The following is a 15,834-nucleotide window of genomic DNA, read 5'->3' as shown; positions in this document are numbered from 1 at the left end:
ACCCTCAGCCTTGCGTCCGATATAAACCGTCCAATTTATTTTGAAGTTCTAGTAAAGTTAATTTATCTTCCTCTGAGATTTCTTCTGGGGACTTCTGGTAATAAGAGGCAATTCTGCTTATCACTTCTTGTTCTTCAGCTTTCCTTAATTTAGTAATTTGACTCCCATATCTTCTCAAGAATTTGCATGCTTCAAATTTAAAAACTTCCCAATTGGTACAAAAGGACTTCTCTCTGTTAGCTTTATTCCAATAATAAACAATTAATTTATTAATCTGCATGTTAACCATCTTATCTTTTAGTAAAGAATTATTTAACTTCCAATAAGAGAATTTATGAGGTATATTATCTAGTGTAAACATTTGGACGCTAATGTGAATTGCTCTATGATCAGTGAGGGGGTGGCAAGTATATTAACAGTAATATTATCTTTATCAATACAGTCAGAAACAAGCCAAAAGTCAATACGTGATTGCCTGGATCCTGTCTTATTGCTCCAAGTAAAGAGTCTATCGCCTGGAAATTTTTCTCTCAAATATCCGCAACATTAAATTTTCCCATAAAATTTTTTAAGTTTGCACTGTATGAAGACTGCTGCCCTGGAGGCCACCTATCAACCATATTATCTAAAGCAATGTTAAAGTCTCCACCAATTAAGAGGACTGAATTTGGGTATTTGGAGAGCCAGAAAGTAATTCTTTCTTCTAAGGAGTCAAGTAATTTATCATTTTCAGTTTTATTATTGTAACCATATATATTTACTGCAATGAAAGTACTGTTATTGTGTCTGATTATTGATCAGAGGTAGTGTCCTAAGGTGTCACAGTCAGAATGTAACACATCCCCAGAAAAAGAATTTTTAAGCGTGGCAACTCCAGCAGAACGCTCAGAGCCATGGGACAACCAGACTTCATTACCCCATTGAGATTTCCAAAATTTGTATCAGCAGGTGTGGAATGACTCTCTTGGAAAAAGCAAAAATCTGTTTTAAATTGTTTGGCAAACAAAACAAAGCTTTATGCTTTACATGTTTGTCTTAAACCCCTGGTATTAAGAGAAACAAATGAAAAGACAAAGTTATTAGAAAAAGAAAGAGAAAAAGTAAGTTCTAAACTTCTACAGCTAAGAATAGATCTATAGAATAAGGGGACCGGGTGCTGCACAATTTAGGTAATAGAACAGTAAAAACCCTGAGTGACTAAGCTTATAAAAATATAGTACTTAACTATCTGCTATGGTTCAAATCTAGCTTTTATAGAAAAAACACTCTTCAACACAAAATAAAACTTTAACCTGAGGGTGAAAATATCAAGTTCACCATGTAAACAATCTTACAGAAATGTCATTTTGGAGACTGAAAAAGCGTCTCTATCAAGGAGGAAAACTTCTGATCCACTGATGAATCCTCGGCCTCCCACGAAATAAGCCGACCTATCCTTACGGGCTTTGTCTATCATCGGCCACAGTTTGTCACGACGTTCTCTGTCCTCCCTGGACAGATCTTCAGCGAACCTCAAATGATTGTCCTGCAGGTAGGAGGATGTTTTGGCTGCTTTCCATACAGCATCTCTGTAGATTCGGGAGGTGAACTGCACGATGATGCCTCTGGGTCTGGTGCTACCTTGTCGCTTGGCTCCGAGTCGGTGTCGATGACGTCAGGCAGCCTATGATTTTGCTCTGGCAGAACAGACTGGCATATCTCGATCACCTTTCCCCTTACGTCTTCTTTCTCAGCCTCCTTGACTCCATGTAGTCTGAGATTCCACCTCCTGGAATATCTTTCCAACTCAGATATTCTCTGTTGGCAGTTGTCCACTCGACCTTCCTCTTTAGTTACTTTTTTTTTCCAGGTCGCAAACTTTCCCCTTCATATCTTTCATTTCCGCGCACACAAAATCAATCGTCTTTTTCAGACCCTCAATCTGGAGCGTATTCTCTTTCACCATGTTCGAGTTTTCTCTCACCATGCTCTCAATGTTATCAGACCTGGAGTTAATTAATGCCGACAAACTGGAAATTATCTGGTTTACATCAACTGCGTCAGAGCTGCTGCGTTCGTACATCACCTTCTTCGGAGCTGGCGATTTAAGAGGTGTGACAGGGAGAGGTGGGAACTCATCCATTTCTTCTTCGGCTAACGTGAGTGCCACCGTAGTAGCTGCGTAGTTATGGAAGCTATCCATTAGCATGTTGCTGGGCGTAGCACTCTCCTCGTTAGCATTCTCAGGCGCTATCTTAGACTTGGAACTTTCTGCTGCTTCTTGCCCTATGATTGCTGTATTTCACTTGTTTAGTCAACTGTTAGTGTTAGCAGCATAAAGTTGAGGTTTTACCGTTGTTCACGAACTTTCTGTGCAGACCTCGGTAGAGAGCGTCTACTCACTCCGCCATCTTGGCACGCCCCTCTACAGTTGTTAATTTTGACTGTGATGTTCTGTGACATCACTGAATTCTCTTTGATGACAGCTGTAGGGGCCGGAGCCAGGTTTCACGAGAAGTCACAAATACACCCCATGTACACAAACTGTAAGCGCTACATGAGTAGATAACTTGTTGTACTTGATAACTTTGCACGGACAATATAAATACAAATTAAATACATTCATTTAAAAATGGCTGCCACACTAGAATTACAGCAAAAACAACTTGAAAAATTTAAAAAGGAAAACGCCTCATGGCTGAAAACAAGGACCAACAGAAAAAATATCTGAATTTGTTAAAGTGTGTAGGGAACAAGTGGCGGATATTGATAGACTTAAACGGGAAGCCTGCGCCCATCTTTCTGAAATAGACCGACTAAGAAAACGTATGGTTAAATGTGAGATAAAGCCTGCAGGATCAGAAAAGTTGACTGAATCGGGCAAATATGAGAAAGAAATCCTGGATCTTCAAAAGAAATGCAAAGACCTGGAAAGGAAACATGCCACTGAAAAAAAGAGACGGGAGGAGAAAGAAAAAGACGTGGAATTTCTGTCTCCCCTTCAAGTCAAAATCAACACACTGAGCAAAGAAAATGAGGTCCTGAAGCAAAAGTTAAGTCAGGTGACCGCTGAAAAAGACGTAAAAGTAAAAGAACTGAAGGAAAAAAAAGAACAGATAAAAAAAGAGCTTAGAGTCCAGGACCAGCTCAAAGAAGAGAGGCTAAACTTTGAAAAAAGGACATCGGAATATCTTGAAGAGGCTAGCATGTTGTTTCAATGTAGAGACAGACTTAAAACAGTGGAGGAGCAAGCAGAGAAATTAAAGGCTGAACTTAAAAATGGCAAAAAAAAAAAGCAGAGGAGTTTGAAGAGAAAAGAACAGGGTAACTATGGAGAAACACGCATTGATAATGAAAAATAATGAACTGTCAGATCTGCTTTTGGCAAAGGACTTTGATAGTAACAAGTTAGCAAAAGAGTTAAAAGAGAAAATAGTGGAAATAGAAAGTGAGACAACGAAAGCCTCAAAGCAGTGTTCTAGTGTGCAACACCTGGAGAAAGTCCTGCAGCTGAAAACAGAACAAATAGCCAAACTTGAACGCGAGAGGCAGAAATCCTTTAAGAAAATGACGTCCCAAGATAATGAGATTGTCCGTCTGAGAAATGCTCTCACAGAAACAGAACACAGACTTAAAATACAGATGACAAATGATGACTTTTTGCCTCAGCGTGAAACACTTAATAAGGAGCTGTCTGAGGCTAAGACCGTGATCAGCCAATTTAAGGACACCATAAAGTCGCTGACAAAAGACACAGAAGAAAAGGATAACGAACGAGAAAAGATTCAAGCAGAGCTATCCAAGTCTCAGACCAGGTATTTTGCTGTGAAAAATCAACTGGAGCTCGTCAAACAAAAGCAGGCAGAAGCGCAGACGGCACAGGCCAAACAACTTGCCTGTGTCGAGGAGGAGCGCAACGTAGTTAAGAAAAGGCTGGGCCAGATTTTGACAGACAAAGAAAAGGTGGACAAAGAGCTCACACACTATAAAAAGATGGTGTTTCAGCAGGAGCAAAAAATTAAACAGCTGGAAACTGAAAATCAATTGAGTTCAATTCAAAGACAAACGATTGAAGGACAAAAAGAGGAAATTGACGGTCTGACGAAGCAGATAAAGGACCTGCGTGAGGAGATTTCCTTAAAGCCTACCACTGAGTTCCGCAAACACGTTGCAGAAATGGAGGAAAAAGTCTCGCAGTGGCTAACAAACAAACTTAACGCTAAAAGAAAAATGCACATGTCCAGTCGCACATTAGTAGTTGACCAGCGCCGCCGGGACCGCTTGCTATGCAAATATAAACAACTGGTCACAGAAAAAGACAAAGAAAATAAAGAACTGCGGTCGATGCTGAATCAGGAGGCTGCACTTCAAAACAAAGATGCCATAGAGAAACTCCACAGATGTGAGTGGAAAAATCGCGAACTCAAAAAGCAGTTAGAAACAACACAGCGAATCCTTTCTGTATATGAGGCTAAGAACACCAGCCTTGTTGAAGAAAATAAACACCTGACACTTGAGGTGAGCGCAAAGCACACCCCGCTACCTCCTATTTCCACCAAGGCCAAGTCAAACTGTATGGCGAAATCATATGAGCAGTCTGAGGTTGGGCGCTCAACCAGATTCATGTGCAGTATTCCCCAAAAGAGAGAAAAACGTTTTTTCACCTCCCTCCTCTCGTAGGCAAAACATTGCAGAATTTGAGCAGCAGGCCCCTCAAATTAACCAACAACTCTGCTAAGATTACGCAACAGATGCCCAAAATTAACCAACACACCCCCATAATTAAGTAACAGACCCCGTCAGCCCAGTCGCCACACCACTAAGGAACCTGCCGACCTGTTCCCACACCAGAAAGCACAATTAGAACCAATCATTCCCTTTCATACACTGAAAGAAATAATCAGTTTTTAGGCTGGTCAACAAACATAAATTGACTTTTTCTTAAATAAACATCAACACTAAGGGATATGGTTAAAAACATTACTTAAAATACACTGGAGGCAGTTACATCTCTAACACAGGAGGGCCTGTATTTGCTATAACACCAAAAATATTAGACAACAGAAAACAATAACATCTGTTTGCTGTGAGGAAGTGACATGAACACATTCCATCTGTGTCACTACCTCACCCCCAACCAGTCATGACAGATGGCTGCCCTTCCTGAGCCTGGTTCTGCGGAGGTCTCTGCCTGTTAACAGGCAGTTTTTCCTCCCACTGTCGCCAAGTGCTTGCTCATAGGGGTCCTCGGATTGTTGGGGTTTCTCTGTAATATTGTAGGGTCTTTACCTTACAATATAAAGTGCCTTGAAGCAGCGTCTTGTCAACAGGCATTTTGCAAATAAAATTTAATTGGACTGAACTGATTTCCTTTGGTTTATTAAGTCTGAGTGGTTGTATTTGAGCACTTTGATCGACTTATATTCATTGTATTCATTCCTTAAAACAGCTACTAATTCAAAACTTTCCACAGTGATTCTAAAAAGAAAGCAAAGGCAGGAAGTACCAAAGCACAAATACTTAGTTACTTAGTTACAAATATTTAGTATAGAGTATGTTTGGGGAGTGTGATTGTGTGTACAGTGTCCATATGTGTCTGTCTCCACGTTGGGTGAGTGCCGAATATTTGTCTGTGTCCATGAGGGTGGGAATGCACGTTTCTGCCTGTGTGTGTGCCTGTTCGTCTGTCTATATGTCAGGTTGGGTCTTAGACTCCACCTCTCTGTCTGGGTACATCTCAGGCCCTCCAAGGTATGGAGGCCTATCTCCCCTCACCACACTCCCTGCCGGGTGACCCCTTGTCTGGGGCTCTCCTCAGCTCTCTTCCCAGGAGGGTGGCACGGTTTTGCCCTCCGATGATCGTCCTTGGGCTCTCGCACTCTGGGGCCTGGATCTTCTCCATGCCTGCTTCATGCACTGGGGACGGGGCCTGTAGCTCCCACACCGTCTAGCAGCAGAAACGCAGTTACATGGAGAAACCTTTTTGAATACAAACGCACTCATCCACACAGGTGTGCACACAGGTGTACGCATGGGTGTTCACAGACACAAACTACACCTGTCTTGGCTGCTACCTCAAAGGACATTGTGTGCTGTTGATGCTGCGTGCTGCACAATAACATTCAATATTTAGTATCTACTGTTATTTACTCTTTGTTTTTCTTTGTTTACTCTTTATTTACTCACATACTCTTGAACGTTTTAGGGTTTTCTGTATAATTGAAGTGAAGTTTGAGGAGCATCTTGATTTTTGGTCTTTGGATATCAACAGTCCCAAGTATGTGACTTCTTGTTTAACAGAAATATTACAGATAGTATTTGCAGGGCAGTCTTTAATTGCTAGTAACTCACACTTTCTTAGATTTAGGCATAAACCAGAGGCCTCAGAGAAATCATTAATCACACTAAGGGCTGGAGGGATTTGGTTTGCATTCTTCAAGAAGAGTGTGGTGTCATCGGCTAACTGGCTGATGACGAGCTCCTTATCAGCTATGGTGATTCCCTGTACAACACTGTTTGAGATATTAGTTGCAAGAATTTGTGTACAAAGTAAAAAATAAATATGGTGAAATAGGACATCCTTGGCGAATACCACGTTTCAGATCAAATCTCGGGGTGGAGCCGTTAATCATTTTAATAGAACTATTGCCATTCGTGTATAAGGTTTTGACAGCTTTACAGGAAAATTCACCAAAGCCAAATTTTTCCAAAGAGTAGAAAATAAATTGATGTTCAATTGTATCAAAAGCCTTATAAAAATCCAGGAAGAGAATGAAGCTATTGTCAGGTACCAAATCAGAGTAATCAAGTAAATCCAGAACCAGTCTAATGTTATTAGAAATGTGTCTATTTCTCATAAAGCCTGATTGTGTCTCATCAATAATTGTGTCCAAGACCTCTTTAATTCTGTTAGCAAGTATTAAAGCCATAATCTTATAGTCATTATTGAGCAAGGAGATGGGTCTCCAATTATCAATAAAAAGTAAGTCTTTGTTTGGTTTTGGAATAAGTGTTATGAGACCTTGAGTAAGAGTAGGAGGGAGGGTGTTATTCTCTATACTTTCTGTGAAAACCTGCAGTAAAAACGGAGCCAGGAGATTAGAAAATGATTTATAAAACTCTGCAGTCAAACCATCTGTGCCAGGAGATTTATTGGCCTTAAGTGCAGAAATGGAAGTACAGACTTCCTCCACAGTCAGAGGGCTGTCACAATAACTCCTATCTTCCACAACAATAGTTTTAGGTTTTTAATATTATTGAAAAATCGCGTTGAGACAACATCATTATATTTTGAGTTATATAGTTTAGAATAAAATTCGGCACAGAAATATGAAATTTCTCTAGGATTGTCGGAGACAACGCCATTAATATTTAGTTGATGAATAGAGTTTGTTTTTGATCTGTATTTTTCAAGCCTGAAAAGTAAGCAGAATTTTGTTCACCCTCCTCCAGCCACCTCTTCCTGGATCTTACAAAAGCACCCTCAGCCTTGCGTCGATATAAACCGTCCAATTTATTTTGAAGTTCTAGTAAAGTTAATTTATCTTCCTCTGAGATTTCTTCTGGGGACTTCTGGTAATAAGAGGCAATTCTGCTTATCACTTCTTGTTCTTCAGCTTTCCTTAATTTAGTAATTTGACTCCCATATCTTCTCAAGAATTTGCATGCTTCAAATTTAAAAACTTCCCAATTGGTACAAAAGGACTTCTCTCTGTTAGCTTTATTCCAATAATAAACAATTAATTTATTAATCTGCATGTTAACCATCTTATCTTTTAGTAAAGAATTATTTAACTTCCAATAAGAGAATTTATGAGGTATATTATCTAGTGTAAACATTTGGACGCTAATGTGAATTGCTCTATGATCAGTGAGGGGGGTGGCAAGTATATTAACAGTAATATTATCTTTATCAATACAGTCAGAAACAAGCCAAAAGTCAATACGTGATTGCCTGGATCCTGTCTTATTGCTCCAAGTAAAGAGTCTATCGTCTGGAAATTTTTCTCTCAAATATCCGCAACATTAAATTTTCCCATAAAATTTTTTAAGTTTGCACTGTATGAAGACTGCTGCCCTGGAGGCCACCTATCAACCATATTATCTAAAGCAATGTTAAAGTCTCCACCAATTAAGAGGACTGAATTTGGGTATTTGGAGAGCCAGAAAGTAATTCTTTCTTCTAAGGAGTCAAGTAATTTATCATTTTCAGTTTTATTATTGTAACCATATATATTTACTGCAATGAAAGTACTGTTATTGTGTCTGATTATTGATCAGAGGTAGTGTCCTAAGGTGTCACAGTCAGAATGTAACACATCCCCAGAAAAAGAATTTTTAAGCGTGGCAACTCCAGCAGAACGCTCAGAGCCATGGGACAACCAGACTTCATTACCCCATTGAGATTTCCAAAAATTTGTATCAGCAGGTGTGGAATGACTCTCTTGGAAAAAGCAAAAATCTGTTTTAAATTGTTTGGCAAACAAAAACAAAGCTTTGCGTTTACATGTTTGTCTTAAACCCCTGGTATTAAGAGAAACAAATGAAAAAGACAAAGTTATTAGAAAAAAGAAAGAGAAAAAGTAAGTTCTAAACTTCTACAGCTAAGAATAGATCTATAGAATAAGGGGACCGGGTGCTGCACAATTTAGGTAATAGAACAGTAAAAACCCTGAGTGACTAAGCTTATAAAAATATAGTACTTAACTATCTGCTATGGTTCAAATCTAGCTTTTTATAGAAAAAAACACTCTTCAACACAAAATAAAACTTTAACCTGAGGGTGAAAATATCAAGTTCACCATGTAAACAATCTTACAGAAATGTCATTTTGGAGACTGAAAAAGCGTCTCTATCAAGGAGGAAAACTTCTGATCCACTGATGAATCCTCGGCCTCCCACGAAATAAGCCGACCTATCCTTACGGGCTTTGTCTATCATCGGCCACAGTTTGTCACGACGTTCTCTGTCCTCCTGGACAGATCTTCAGCGAACCTCAAATGATTGTCCTGCAGGTAGGAGGATGTTTTGGCTGCTTTCCATACAGCATCTCTGTAGATTCGGGAGGTGAACTGCACGATGATGCCTCTGGGTCTGGTGCTACCTTGTCGCTTGGCTCCGAGTCGGTGTCGATGACGTCAGGCAGCCTATGATTTTGCTCTGGCAGAACAGACTGGCATATCTCGATCACCTTTCCCCTTACGTCTTCTTTCTCAGCCTCCTTGACTCCATGTAGTCTGAGATTCCACCTCCTGGAATATCTTTCCAACTCAGATATTCTCTGTTGGCAGTTGTCCACTCGACCTTCCTCTTTAGTTACTTTTTTTTTTCCAGGTCGCAAACTTTCCCCTTCATATCTTTCATTTCCGCGCACACAAAATCAATCGTCTTTTCAGACCCTCAATCTGGAGCGTATTCTCTTTCACCATGTTCGAGTTTTCTCTCACCATGCTCTCAATGTTATCAGACCTGGAGTTAATTAATGCCGACAAACTGGAAATTATCTGGTTTACATCAACTGCGTCAGAGCTGCTGCGTTCGTACATCACCTTCTTCGGAGCTGGCGATTTAAGAGGTGTGACAGGGAGAGGTGGGAACTCATCCATTTCTTCTTCGGCTAACGTGAGTGCCACCGTAGTAGCTGCGTAGTTATGGAAGCTATCCATTAGCATGTTGCTGGGCGTAGCACTCTCCTCGTTAGCATTCTCAGGCGCTATCTTAGACTTGGAACTTTCTGCTGCTTCTTGCCCTATGATTGCTGTATTTCACTTGTTTAGTCAACTGTTAGTGTTAGCAGCATAAAGTTGAGGTTTTACCGTTGTTCACGAACTTTCTGTGCAGACCTCGGTAGAGAGCGTCTACTCACTCCGCCATCTTGGCACGCCCCCTCTACAGTTGTTAATTTTGACTGTGATGTTCTGTGACATCACTGAATTCTCTTTGATGACAGCTGTAGGGGCCGGAGCCAGGTTTCACGAGAAGTCACAAATACACCCCATGTACACAAACTGTAAGCGCTACATGAGTAGATAACTTGTTGTACTTGATAACTTTGCACGGACAATATAAATACAAATTAAATACATTCATTTAAAAATGGCTGCCACACTAGAATTACAGCAAAAACAACTTGAAAAATTTAAAAAAAAGGAAAAACGCCTCATGGCTGAAAACAAGGACCAACAGAAAAAAATATCTGAATTTGTTAAAGTGTGTAGGGAACAAGTGGCGGATATTGATAGACTTAAACGGGAAGCCTGCGCCCATCTTTCTGAAATAGACCGACTAAGAAAACGTATGGTTAAATGTGAGATAAAGCCTGCAGGATCAGAAAAGTTGACTGAATCGGGCAAATATGAGAAAGAAATCCTGGATCTTCAAAAGAAATGCAAAGACCTGGAAAGGAAACATGCCACTGAAAAAAAGAGACGGGAGGAGAAAGAAAAAGACGTGGAATTTCTGTCTCCCCTTCAAGTCAAAATCAACACACTGAGCAAAGAAAATGAGGTCCTGAAGCAAAAGTTAAGTCAGGTGACCGCTGAAAAAGACGTAAAAGTAAAAGAACTGAAGGAAAAAAAAGAACAGATAAAAAAAAGAGCTTAGAGTCCAGGACCAGCTCAAAGAAGAGAGGCTAAACTTTGAAAAAAGGACATCGGAATATCTTGAAGAGGCTAGCATGTTGTTTCAATGTAGAGACAGACTTAAAACAGTGGAGGAGCAAGCAGAGAAATTAAAGGCTGAACTTAAAAAATGGCAAAAAAAAGCAGAGGAGTTTGAAGAGAAAAAGAACAGGGTAACTATGGAGAAACACGCATTGATAATGAAAAATAATGAACTGTCAGATCTGCTTTTGGCAAAGGACTTTGATAGTAACAAGTTAGCAAAAGAGTTAAAAGAGAAAATAGTGGAAATAGAAAGTGAGACAACGAAAGCCTCAAAGCAGTGTTCTAGTGTGCAACACCTGGAGAAAGTCCTGCAGCTGAAAACAGAACAAATAGCCAAACTTGAACGCGAGAGGCAGAAATCCTTTAAGAAAATGACGTCCCAAGATAATGAGATTGTCCGTCTGAGAAATGCTCTCACAGAAACAGAACACAGACTTAAAATACAGATGACAAATGATGACTTTTTGCCTCAGCGTGAAACACTTAATAAGGAGTTGTCTGAGGCTAAGACCGTGATCAGCCAATTTAAGGACACCATAAAGTCGCTGACAAAAGACACAGAAGAAAAGGATAACGAACGAGAAAAGATTCAAGCAGAGCTATCCAAGTCTCAGACCAGGTATTTTGCTGTGAAAAATCAACTGGAGCTCGTCAAACAAAAGCAGGCAGAAGCGCAGACGGCACAGGCCAAACAACTTGCCTGTGTCGAGGAGGAGCGCAACGTAGTTAAGAAAAGGCTGGGCCAGATTTTGACAGACAAAGAAAAGGTGGACAAAGAGCTCACACACTATAAAAAGATGGTGTTTCAGCAGGAGCAAAAAATTAAACAGCTGGAAACTGAAAATCAATTGAGTTCAATTCAAAGACAAACGATTGAAGGACAAAAAGAGGAAATTGACGGTCTGACGAAGCAGATAAAGGACCTGCGTGAGGAGATTTCCTTAAAGCCTACCACTGAGTTCCGCAAACACGTTGCAGAAATGGAGGAAAAAGTCTCGCAGTGGCTAACAAACAAACTTAACGCTAAAAGAAAAATGCACATGTCCAGTCGCACATTAGTAGTTGACCAGCGCCGCCGGGACCGCTTGCTATGCAAATATAAACAACTGGTCACAGAAAAGACAAAGAAAATAAAGAACTGCGGTCGATGCTGAATCATGAGGCTGCACTTCAAAACAAAGATGCCATAGAGAAACTCCACAGATGTGAGTGGAAAATCGCGAACTCAAAAAGCAGTTAGAAACAACACAGCGAATCCTTTCTGTATATGAGGCTAAGAACACCAGCCTTGTTGAAGAAAATAAACACCTGACACTTGAGGTGAGCGCAAAGCACACCCCGCTACCTCCTATTTCCACCAAGGCCAAGTCAAACTGTATGGCGAAATCATATGAGCAGTCTGAGGTTGGGCGCTCAACCAGATTCATGTGCAGTATTCCCCAAAAGACAGAAAAACGTTTTTCACCTCCCTCCTCTCGTAGGCAAAACATTGCAGAATTTGAGCAGCAGGCCCCTCAAATTAACCAACAACTCTGCTAAGATTACGCAACAGATGCCCAAAATTAACCAACACACCCCATAATTAAGTAACAGACCCGTCAGCCCAGTCGCCACACCACTAAGGAACCTGCCGACCTGTTCCCACACCAGAAAGCACAATTAGAACCAATCATTCCCTTTCATACACTGAAAGAAATAATCAGTTTTAGGCTGGTCAACAAACATAAATTGACTTTTTCTTAAATAAACATCAACACTAAGGGATATGGTTAAAAACATTACTTAAAATACACTGGAGGCAGTTACATCTCTAACACAGGAGGGCCTGTATTTGCTATAACACCAAAAATATTAGACAACAGAAAACAATAACATCTGTTTGCTGTGAGGAAGTGACATGAACACATTCCATCTGTGTCACTACCTCACCCCCAACCAGCCATGCAGATGGCTGCCCTTCCTGAGCCTGGTTCTGCGGAGGTCTCTGCCTGTTAACAGGCAGTTTTTCCTCCCACTGTCGCCAAGTGCTTGCTCATAGGGGGTCCTCGGATTGTTGGGGTTTCTCTGTAATATTGTAGGGTCTTTACCTTACAATATAAAGTGCCTTGAAGCAGCGTCTTGTCAACAGGCATTTTGCAAATAAAATTTAATTGGACTGAACTGATTTCCTTTGGTTTATTAAGTCTGAGTGGTTGTATTTGAGCACTTTGATCGACTTATATTCATTGTATTCATTCCTTAAAACAGCTACTAATTCAAAACTTTCCACAGTGATTCTAAAAGAAAGCAAAGGCAGGAAGTACCAAAGCACAAATACTTAGTTACTTAGTTACAAATATTTAGTATAGAGTATGTTTGGGGAGTGTGATTGTGTGTACAGTGTCCATATGTGTCTGTCTCCACGTTGGGTGAGTGCCGAATATTTGTCTGTGTCCATGAGGGTGGGAATGCACGTTTCTGCCTGTGTGTGTGCCTGTTCGTCTGTCTATATGTCAGGTTGGGTCTTAGACTCCACCTCTCTGTCTGGGTACATCTCAGGCCCTCCAAGGTATGGAGGCCTATCTCCCCTCACCACACTCCCTGCCGGGTGACCCCTTGTCTGGGGCTCTCCTCAGCTCTTCCCAGGAGGGTGGCACGGTTTTGCCCCTCCGATGATCGTCCTTGGGCTCTCGCACTCTGGGGCCTGGATCTTCTCCATGCCTGCTTCATGCACTGGGGGACGGGGGCTGTAGCTCCCCACACCGTCTAGCAGCAGAAACGCAGTTACATGGAGAAACCTTTTGAATACAAACGCACTCATCCACACAGGTGTGCACACAGGTGTACGCATGGGTGTTCACAGACACAAACTACACCTGTCTTGGCTGCTACCTCAAAGGACATTGTGTGCTGTTGATGCTGCGTGCTGCACAATAACATTCAATATTTAGTATCTACTGTTATTTACTCTTAGCTAGATTATCGCGATGGTGTTGTGTTTATTATGTTGCTCCCTTTTTTGCTTGATTTCTCTTCTGATTTTTCTTCTCTCAACAGGTGTTCCAGAAGATTTTTTTGAAGTGCCCTTTCTCACTGTCTCTCTTCCCCTCTGTTTTTCTTTCCCTCCCTCCCTCTCTTTCTTTCTTTCTTTCTCCCTTTCCTATCCCTCAGTCATGTCTGTCCCGTCTCTAACAACTGAAAATAAAATAAAATAAAATAAATAAATAATAATAACAAAGGTCAATCAAATGGACCAATATGGCAAGGCCATGATGATCCATTGGGCATCACTCTTGGCCTTCAGACAGTAATTCTGATGGCTAAAGAACCAAACAGGACAGGCAATAAACACCCCAAAACAAAACAGTGCATTCAGATCATTATTTTACTTTAAAGCTATACTAAATGAAGCCAATCCTATGTCCTGAAAAAAAATAGCATGAGTATTTATTTTTTTCTGACAACTTTTAACTTTTACTCCCTACATTTTGACAGAAATATTTGTACTTTCTATATATATGTACTTATATATATATATATATATATATATATATATATATATATATATGTGTGTGTGTGTATGTATGCATGTATGTATGTATGTATAAAATTCATTGCTTGATAATTTAATGTACAATAAAGAGATATTTTATAATTAAATATTTCAAAATGAACTTTATCACTTTATTCATAAATACTTCAAATGGAATGGATTTTAAGAAAAAGCGATTAAACTCAATAACAACCTCACTTAAAAATTAATTAAAAAATTAATAAGTTAAAAAAAAAATTAACAACAGAAGAATCCGGTCGTTAAGTGATGACGTGACGAATCCTACTTCCGGGCCTAAAGTAGTCTGCGTTTAATATGGCTTTTGTGTTGTTAACATGTTTAATGTTTTGTATTTTCTTTTATTTAATCTCAAAAAGCTCCTAAAACAGTCAGTGATCACTGTTGACCTCCCTCGGCTTTTATTACCGCTAAACATTTATTTAAGCTCAGTTTTTAAAACCTTAGGATGTAACTACAGCCCAGCCCATGCAGCAGTATATTAATGACTAACCTCGTATTGTGGATGGATTATCTCAGTTGTTCTCCTGGCTGAAGTTTGGTCCGTTTACAGCATCCTGCCATGCGATTACATTTGTTCCTGACCACCGAGAACACTCACGTTAACTTTTATCGAGTGGGAAAAAAGTTAGCTTGTTTATATTATGCTAACACAGCTGTGTCGCTAGCGGTCACGTAGCACATCATTATATACCAGTTAGCCAAACTTCAGTAACCCTACAAACGTCACTGCTGTTTAGTTTTCTGTCTTCATTTATGTTGGAAGTGATAACAGAGCTGTACGTTTTAATTTGTTTCCAAAACCCCGCAGTCAGGACATGCTATGTTGTATTTAGATAGAAGCTAGCGAGCTAACTTCCTGCTAACTTCTAGCTCCGTTAAATGTCATAAATTCCGTTTTCATGGATGCCTGGATGTTAAACTCAATTGTTACACCTGGTAGAGAAGAACGCTGATTATTTTATTAAAGATGAAAGACTTTAGACCAGGGTGTCCAAACTTTTATCCCTGAGGGCCACATACATAAAAAATATAGGAGGGCTGGGCCACTTACTAGAAATTAGGTATATAACCTTAACTGTAGTGTATTAATGTTAGAAAAATCATTTAAAAAAGTGGTCAAATGTGTTATATTGTTGAATATAATTAAAGACAAAACTGCCTTCATCACAGCTTTCCATAAATGGATCTTTATTGATTTATTCAGAAAAAGCTTTGGTAGCTCATTCTCAGAACAGCAGCAGATTTCTTCTTGGACAGAAGATTTACAGTACAGAGGAAAAACAATAAAGGGGAAAATGGGACGGGTACATTTCAAGCTTATTATTTAAGTTCTTAGGCTTAGCAACACACCTATTAACGTTCGTTTGAAACGGTTATCAACATTAACAGACTGAACTGGACTTAATAACAGGAGTGCATATAATTTTAGTAAATTATTCTGGTGAGTATCAGCTGCGCTGGGTATGTAAATCGGGCCATCCAGCCGCGGTGCTCATCGTACGCCACTCGTGCCAGAAATCCGGACAAATGTCACTTGATCAAGGAGCAGATCTGCATCAGATGAGATCAGCTGACTTTGCGTGTGCGTGCGCTGTGCACAGCGGTGTGTACTCTGTGTGTTAACAAGAAAACGCATAT

This window comes from Oreochromis aureus, linkage group 12 (genome assembly GCF_013358895.1).
Source record: "Oreochromis aureus strain Israel breed Guangdong linkage group 12, ZZ_aureus, whole genome shotgun sequence".
Classification (NCBI taxonomy): Eukaryota; Metazoa; Chordata; class Actinopteri; order Cichliformes; family Cichlidae; genus Oreochromis; species Oreochromis aureus.
This window is presented reverse-complemented; position numbering follows the sequence as displayed.